Source organism: Halichoeres trimaculatus, unplaced genomic scaffold (assembly GCF_033239565.1).
Source record: "Halichoeres trimaculatus isolate MK-OKI-2021-1 unplaced genomic scaffold, fHalTri1.1 fHalTri1_scaffold_13, whole genome shotgun sequence".
Classification (NCBI taxonomy): domain Eukaryota; kingdom Metazoa; phylum Chordata; class Actinopteri; order Labriformes; family Labridae; genus Halichoeres; species Halichoeres trimaculatus.
In genome coordinates this window covers 23905400-23914261 of record NW_027437191.1, presented here as the reverse complement: position 1 = coordinate 23914261, position 8862 = coordinate 23905400, and the positions used below count along the sequence as shown (strand labels likewise).

Sequence of the window (8862 nt, the reverse complement as noted above, 5' to 3'; positions counted from 1 at the left end):
TGCCTATTACTGCCTCTAACATGCAAAGGTCCTGGAGGGGTCACTTAGTGTTGCAAATTTTGGGGGGCTTTATTTCCTCCCTCTGGTGCACCCACAGAGTGAGAGGGTTCTTTAAGGTTCCAAAAAATAAAAATAAAAAAACCTTTATTCTGCTTGGCCAGCACTAATTCATCGAGTTACAACATATGCATACGCAAGGGTGTGGAAATCTGTTCATGTTTAGTCTAAACATCCAGGATTGTTACTTTATTTACATGTTCACAATACATGAGAGCAGATGACCCCCTGTTTAAAGTAAATGTTTTTGCCACAACAGGAAGAAGTCAATTGATAATCATCTGTACATACATTTTAACAGAGGTGCACCATCCTCTGTGGCTACAGCACATGTTGTTGACTAAAACCTCATATTACCCCACTTGAAAGTCTGTAAAACCTCATGACCCCATTTTTATTTTAGATCAAACAGTCAGCAGCAGGTCATATTTAGCTTTTTGTGCAGGTCTGTGTATACTTGGCTCTGAGAACATGTGAGAACCCCTGTTTTCCTTTTTTCTGACACTGGGCATTTATGAATAGGAGATCCTGGGATTCTGCGTCATCTCATTGGTTCATGTCACCGCAGTGTGCCTCCCCTCAGGCCGCCGCACCGCTCAGCCCGTCAGTCTGCAGCTCTGAACCAGGGGGATCGACTCTTCTCTGCCTCTCTACCCGGTCTAACCCTGCTTTTAACCTGACCCGCATGCCTCTAACACCCATCCTGTGGGCAGCTTCATTGGTGACATCTAGATAAAGGAGATTTCTGCGGTGGTGTTTGGTCCTGGAGGGGAGGAGCCTGTTGTTGATTTCTACGCTGCAAAGAGAGAAGACGCCGCGCACCGAGCAGAGGTAAGATACCTTTACGCAATAAAAATACTCCGTGTTTAACATCAGACTCTCGAATGCGCAATGTGAGTGCGCGTTTTTCTCTGTTTCTCGTGTCTGTGATGGATGTTAGGAGGTGGAGGTGGATGCGAATACGTAGCCCATTAAACATGCCACTCCCTGCAACAGCACACTGATGTCCTGGACAGACCTCTCTCTGAATTATTAAAGTGGAGCTATTGAAATCTGCGCATTACTTTATTTATTGTAACTATGGGGGCTGTATTTGCGTGTTTAGCTCCTTAAAGGTGCAGAAGCATCCTCTTTCTCCAACCTGCAGGCCTTCCTTTATGTTAATGTGGATCAGAGGTGGAATAACACGCCTGTTGTTTCAATTTTATACCACTACACGTCAAAATAAACACACAACTGTTATGACATTTCTTACAAATGCACCCTGCTGTGATATAATATCATGCCCAGCTAATCCCCCATATTATGGTTATTCAATAACACAAAGCAGAGGTCACTAAGAGTCAGTGTTGAAGCCACATGATGCTACAAAAGCAGAATATTTATGTGAGGGATGCCGAGGAGTGTGTGTGAGTGTGTTTGAGGGGGGGCAGGCTGAGGTCACTCTCATGCCTCTGAAACCCGCATTGCTGATGTGGGCTCACTTCCAACGCACAGATATTTAACAGGGTGTATCATCAGGTTTCCCTCCGCTGAAGGCACAACTCAGCTCATCAGACTAGAAAAGTGACCTCCTTCTGCGTTCATGGAGCGCACAGCAACAGCGTGCTAACAAGTGTCCTCCAAAACCCCTAAAAGTGATGCTACGGTTCACGCTAAGGACAAAATTCAGGATGTCCTATTTCTCTCTGTTTGGTATTCTGGAAGAGGGGGGACGCTGCAGGGCAGATGCTGCTGGTTGTGTAATAATCCCATCTGTCATTGTCAGTCTATCACGCAGATCTGATGCCATATTGACAATAATGTCTGGAAACATGGCTCTAAACTCACTCCATATGTGTTGGAACAGTAATTGAACATTTTGTTCAAATTGAAGGATGCAGAAAAGGAATGAGGTCAAAGTTCAGGTTGGTTTTTATAGTCAAAATTTTAAGATCAAATGTGTTTTCATATGACATCACCTGGACACAAAGCCAGCCGTCTGTGTTGGCCAAACTGAGCAACAGGTCCTCACTCATTCCCCTGAAGTTTATCTGCAGCAGCTGCAGCAGACGGTGAAGAGGAATCTGCCCCAAACTGGTTACAAGAGAAGGTTAATATTTAAAAACCTTGTATCCTACGTTTCAAACCAATAGCTTCCTGTCTCCCTTGAAATCTCAAGCTGAAAATGCCTTCCTGTTTGTAACACACATTAAGGCTAATCTAGTAATTTCAGGACTTTCAGTTAAATGCTCCCAAGCCGGAACAGCAGGGAGGGATTACAGATCAGACCTACTTGGCACAGGCCCAGAGGACATGCAGGCCAGGGGTCCCCCCAATGTAAGCTGTAGGTTAAAGTTTGTGTTGACGCTTCTGTTTGTGAGTACATTCAGTGACAGGACAGAGATAACTTATACAAAATGCAAGTTCAGCAGTTGAACTTTTCAGGACTTTAAAGACGGTGTATTGGGCTGTTTTTGGTCTTTTTCCTATCCCTCTGGTGTCCTCGTGGTATCTTTACATGATCTACAGCTCATAAAATTCCCTGTTTTTCTCCCAGTGTTGTTTGAAAAGACCCTTATTTCAGCCTAGGTCTGTAAAAAAAAAATTTCCCTGCTGTCTCTTTAAGGTGACCCCCTTTCCTTTGATTTGCCAGGCGTCTTGAAGCCAGTCAGGGGTGGAGCTATGGGCTATGAATTAGTTAGGACATAGTGTTTTGATCAGTTTACAGACAGATTCTGGGATTTTTACATCACATGAATGTGTAGAGGTTTGAAAATCAGCACACAATTAGTCTGAGCAGCCACCATTGGTACTTTGTAGAAATGTTGAAAATGCGAGAAAGCAGAATACCCCTTCTTTAAATATTTTTTAATGGCACTGAATTTAAAGAAATCCCATGAAATTTCAGAGAAATGAACATGAGATTTGCTGAAATCATGACTTCACTCATTGGGTTTTTTGATTTTTAAAAGAGAAACATAACTTTGCTGTGTGGGAAACACTGGAGGAGGCCTCCAGAATGTTTTCATCAGTAATTGTATCTTAACGCATTGCCTCATTTTTTAAAGTTTCATTGTTAAATTATTTTTTTGATATCGTATCATTATCTATTGCCCCTTTGACAAGCCTCTGTCTGAAACAAACTCTTTAGAGGACCCCCTACCTTCTGATTGGCCGTCCCTCTGGAGGCCTGTCAGGGGAGGCGCTATGGGCAGACCTTGGTGTTTGAGGCCCATCTCTCAAATGTTTTAGGAGATCCTTATGTGATGATGTCATCATTTCAGCAAGTCTCATGGAGGTTGTACGATTTTTTAAACAGGATAGAGGTTTGAAAATCTGCACACGTATAATCTGAACATCCAGCATTGTTACTTTATATCCACGTTTACAATATAATAACAAAGCAGATTACCCCTTCTTTAAATATTTTACACTGATAAATGCGTTAAATTGATTTGATATCCATTTGTTGTAATGTTAGAAAGTCCAAAAGTTTCTACCTACAGATTCTGTTAGCAAAGGAAGAGTAAAAAGCAAGCATCATGGGAAAATTAAAGCATTAAAACAGAACACAGAAACTGTTTTTATGGTGGGGCCTGTATGTGTGTGTCTCTGCTCGACTCTCTGTCACAATTCATTCAGAGGTCAGTACACAATTCTGGTTTCTAAATCTCTTTGGTGGCTCACAATGAGGCACTTGTTGTATTTATATATTCAATCGTAACGTGTGGTGTTAAAAGATAAAATTAGACAGCTTTTGGACTCTTAAGTTCATTTTTTGTTGCTGTGGTTTCAAAACAGCTACTTTTATTGTTTGATATTTGCTGGTACTGTAAGTGAAAACTGGTATTGAAGCAAATCCCCTTTGAAGAGATCCTCTCTGTTGTAGCAGGGATCTCTAAGCCATTTATGCTCATAAACGCTTGTAATAAGATAAGATTATTTTGGTATAATTGGTGGAGTAGCCCTTTAAAACCTGAAGAAACCTGGACGTTTTCCCTCTTTTATTTGAAGAAACATGTCTAAATGTGTGCGGTGTTGTTGTCAGTTTGAGTGGACTGTGAATCAGCCTGCTGAATCATGTTAGTAGGTAAGAAAACAAGACTCCAGCCAAAGGCTTAGTGCATTATGTAATGATGTCCGCTCATGCTGTTGGCTCGGGGATCAGTTTCCCTCTGCCTGTTGGAGATGAATTAAAAATGAGGGTTTGCTGCTGTATGAATTAGGGCTGAGGTGTGCGGCTGAGGGGTGCATGCTGTCATTTAGTTGTCAGGTCACAGGGTCAAAGAGCCACAGTGCTCATGTTCTGGATGAGACTGTTTTATATCTCATTAGTGTGTTATCACTGAAACCTCTCTGACTGGAACTCTGCAGTGAGCGTTACTCTACAGAGAATTTCTCTTTCAGGACTAAAGTGGGTTATTTCTCTCTCGTGAGACTCTCTTCATCAGTATTGATTTTTTCCCTCTGCAGTGGCTCCTTAACTCACAGGCCTGTGAGCTTCCCAGCAGCGGCAGCTTCTGTTGTACAAAGTTGAGAAATAACAACACAACCGAAACCACCACCATGAAGAAGAGGATTTTTAATGTTGGAGCTCTTTGTGTTGTGGCACAGAAAACAAGTCCAAGGCCAGATTTTGTGTTTGTCCTTTAATTCTCTGTAATCCTCACAGACGGGGGGAGAATTCAGATTGTTGTACAAGTCGGTGTTAGTGAACCGTTCATTCAGAAGGAGCAGGGCGAGGAGGAACGTCAGAGCTGAGCTGCAGAGTACAGAGGGAAGGTCGAATAAGTGAGTGTGTGTGGCCCTGAAAGCTTTTTACTGTGTACTGCACAGACACACACAGACACACATACACACACACACACACACACACACACACACACACACACACACACACACACACACACACACACACACACACACACAGACACACACACACACACACACACACACACACACACACACACACACACACACACACACACACTAGAGAGTGAAAATAGCCTGAGACCTTCACGAGATCTTTCATGAGACTTGCTAAAATATTGATGTCATCTCATAAGGATAGAGAAGCGGGCCTCAAACACCATGGTCCATCCATAGCTCCTTCCCCTATATAGCTGACCAATCAGAGAAGAGGGGGGGGGGCTTAATGGAACAACAACTTAAACAAAGTGTTGCAGACAGTTTTGTCAAATGAAACAAAACAAAACAAAACAAAAAAGGCAAAAGGTACAAACTATTATGGCAATAAAACTAAAAAATGTGGCAAGAGAAAATGATCAGACTCAATTAATGATGAATTATGATCTAGGAGCCTCCCTCACTGTTGCCAGACAGCAAAGCTATGTTTCTCTTTTTAAAGTGACTTTTTTCCTTTAAGAAGATCCCCCAAATTGGTGATGACTTCCTTAAAGTCACATGGGATCATAAAATCTTTACAGAGGGGGTATTCTGCTCCCCCATATTGTTAACATGTCTACAAAGTTATAATCCTGGACGTTCAGACAAAAATTGTGCAGATTTTCAAACCTCCACATATCCATACATTGTAGACATCCCTGAATCTGACTGTAGACTTATCAAAATGCTCTGAAACTAGCATAAGATCTTCTCAAGACTTGCTGAAATGATCATGTCATCGCATAATGTTAGAGAAGAGGGCCTCAAACACCAAGGTATGCCCATAGCTCTATCCCTTGACAGGTCTCTGGAGGGCTGGCGGAGGCTGAAATAGGGTTTTCTAAAATACCAGAGAAGTGAAAATAGTTTTTATTTGTATTTGTTCTAATCATGTAAAGATACTACGGGAGCATCAGAGGGACAGAATAAAGACAATAAAAAAAGCTTAATACCCCCTCTTTAAGTCAATGAAACAATGGAACTTGATGTAGGAACTGGAGTGCCCTCCCCCCGCTGGTCATTAAAGATAATGCATGTTTTTAAGATGTTTCTAGATGGAGCCAAGATCCCCAGCTTCATTCTGTTTGTGACAAACAGACAGTCATTACCCAGCTTCTTTTCCCTCCGGCTCTGCAGCCAAACAATTTAGATGCTTGTCTGCATGATAACCTGTGTGTGTTTGGAAATGCGTGTGTGTGTGTGTGTTTGAGCAGATTCTGATGGACGGCTGATCTAATTCAGGACGATGATCAGTAACGATGCAAACATGCTCTGCTCACATTATGATGATTGCAGAAAAAGAACATAATGATCCGGTCGGATGTTGAAGAAAGAAAACAAGAGGCAAAGCCATGACCCTGATTGAGCAGATGGACATGATGTTCTGCTTTATCCAAACCAGGCTGAGTTGTCATGTGTCTGCCTGCTTCTTTCCTCATCTCTGCTCTGCTGCTGGATCACCACTCAACCGTTTTCCAAGAACAGCCCATTCTGCAGCTTTGCATCAGTTCAGCGTGCTTGGATGTGTAAGGAGAGTGAGCCCAGCTCCTTTGAACGTGTGTGTGTGTGTGTGTGTGTGTGTGTGTGTGTGTGTGTGTGTGTGTGTGTGTGTGTGTGTGTGTGTGTGTTTGATGTCTTTATGTGTGGGAATCATCTCTATAAATAAACAGCAGCACAGTGGTGCCTTCATCTCAGAGGTTTATGCTTTCGGATGAGAAAGTTGGTCCCTGTGGAATGTGTGTGTGCGTGTGTGTGTGCCCGTGTTGTGTATATTCATACAGCTGCAGAACATTGTCACAGGAGACTAAATGGGAAAAAGCAGAAACAGAGAATTTTACTGTTTAAAACTGTTGCTAGAAATGATTTAATCCAGCTCAGACTGTTTTCTCTGATTCGTCTGCAAAAAAAGAGTTTGAGAACAAACCACTTTATAACTAATTTGTCAGAAGAAAAGTCCGAAACCCATTATGACAGAGTCTATGGCTAACACTGGCAAAGCAAGCACCTCCTGCCTTCAATCACTAATAAAAGGTTAATGTTCTCACATCTGTGCTGGCTCTCCATTAGACAGATGATTCTCAGTGCAAAAACAGATGTTGCCACTTTCCAGGACAAAGATTATGATGTTTTATGAAAATGGCCTAACATCCATTTGGGTCTTAACAGTTTTTTATTGTTTCAGTAAGGGTGGAAAGAAAAAACTCATCTCTCATCAGGATTTTTTTATTTTACCATTTGTATATCACGATTTTCTGTTCATTTTTTTTTTTTTTTTTCAAATATAAACCCCTTAGATTAGTCTTTGGTGATAAGCTGGACCCAAAGAAGTTGCAGCTTTTCTCCAGCAGAGGGCAAAGTATTTTTCTTAGACTATCTAGCAATGTAATTTTAGGGGAGGAAGATAGGGCTCCTGATATAGCCCATAGACATCATCATCATTCAACATTGTCTGGTGCAAAAAAAGATAACTAAAAATCCCCCCAAAAATAGAAATATCAGAAATTTGCAATTCAAATCAAATTGACAACCAAAAAACAGTTGGAAAATTGCATATCGTCCCAGCCATACCTTTTAGTAAATTTTTAACTTTGTGATTGTTAAAATGATGATGTACATCTAAAATTAAATGTCGCTGAGTTTTAAGATTTATGTGGATTAATGTGGAAGGAAAAAGTCGGTCATGTAAAAATGATCAAAGAAGATATGGAGGAAGATTATGGACATACAGGCTGTCAGCATTAGTTGTTGTAGACCCTCCTTGGTTAAACTGTCTAATACTGAAAGAGTGGGTATGTGCTTTTTAAGTCTTTATTATGTCACTCTGGTGCCTCCATAGAAGCTTCAAATGATTTACAGCTCATAATAATCTCTATTTTTCTCTCTCCGGTGTTTCAGAAAACCCTTATTTAAGCCTCTGTCTTAAAAACACTTTGTTTTGGCAGCTGTTGCTCTAAGACCTTGGTGTTTGAGGCCTGCCCCCACTCCTTTAAAGAAGATTTGCTGAAATTATGACATCACCGTTTTGGTAATCTTCTTGAAAGGATAAATTTGTCATTTTAAAAGAAGAAACATGACTTTGCTGTGGGACAACAGTGAGGGGGAACCTTAGAATTAAATCGCCAATTGTGTCTTAACATCGCTGGAGGTTTTTTTTTTTTGATCATTTTTCAGTTTTTTAGCCAAAGTATTTTTTCCCTTTGTACCAGTGTCTTTTGAGTGTGTGAAAAGTTTGTCAGCAAGTCTTGTGAAGATCTCATTAAAATCTCACCCTTTTTTTCAGAAAGGAGAGTTTTGATCAGTTCATGGACAATTTTTTTTTTTTTTTTTGAGAATATGTAGAAGTTTGAAAATCTGTACACGTTTAGTCTGGACATCCAGCATAGGTACTTTAAATTCTTGTTTAATTATGAGAAAACAGAACACCCCTCTTTAAACAGAATACCCCTCTTTAAATAGTTTTTTTATTGCACATGCTCAAAAATGATTAAGTGATTAGTGAGGATTAAAGAGAGATGATGCTGCATTAGGAAAAGTAAAGCATTAAACTAGTGAATCAAGACATTGTTCTAATGGTGTTCATTGCTACGATGATCCTCATAATCAATTATTCCAGCACAGGCTTACAGCTCTTCTAAGGAACTTTCTGTTGGTGTTGCTTTTTCTGTCCCCTTTGGAAAAGTCTTTTATCTATTTGCTGATTTTCTCCTTTAGATTTATGAGTGATGTTTTCTGACAAAAACCTCTGACTTGTGTCCTTGTGTCTTTATTTCATAAACGTATTTATGCATTTTTTTTAAGTGAAGAGTGTTTTTAACTTGTTTGAACCTTTAGCTGCATGAAGTGAACATTCCTGCATTTAACACATCCAGACAAACTGTTCCACAAAAACATGTTTTCTTTATGTTCTTGTGTTCTGGA

The 8862-nt window shown here is 40.6% G+C and overlaps 1 protein-coding gene across 3 annotated transcripts in view; it reads left to right on the top strand.

Annotated features, from left to right (window-relative positions):
* Positions 1 to 579: 579 nt before the first annotated feature.
* LOC141801883 (E3 ubiquitin-protein ligase RNF19A) overlaps positions 580 to 8862 on the top strand; it is a 29604-nt gene continuing 21321 nt past the window's right edge. Inside the window, exons 1-2 of one of the 3 annotated variants that reach the window (XM_074685195.1) lie at positions 581 to 888; positions 4712 to 4830. The gene's annotated coding sequence lies outside the window, so the exon portion shown is untranslated. Of the gene's footprint in view, positions 889 to 4711; positions 4831 to 8862 lie in introns of all 3 variants that reach the window. The other 2 variants (XM_074685196.1, XM_074685193.1) reach the window with 2 other exon arrangements.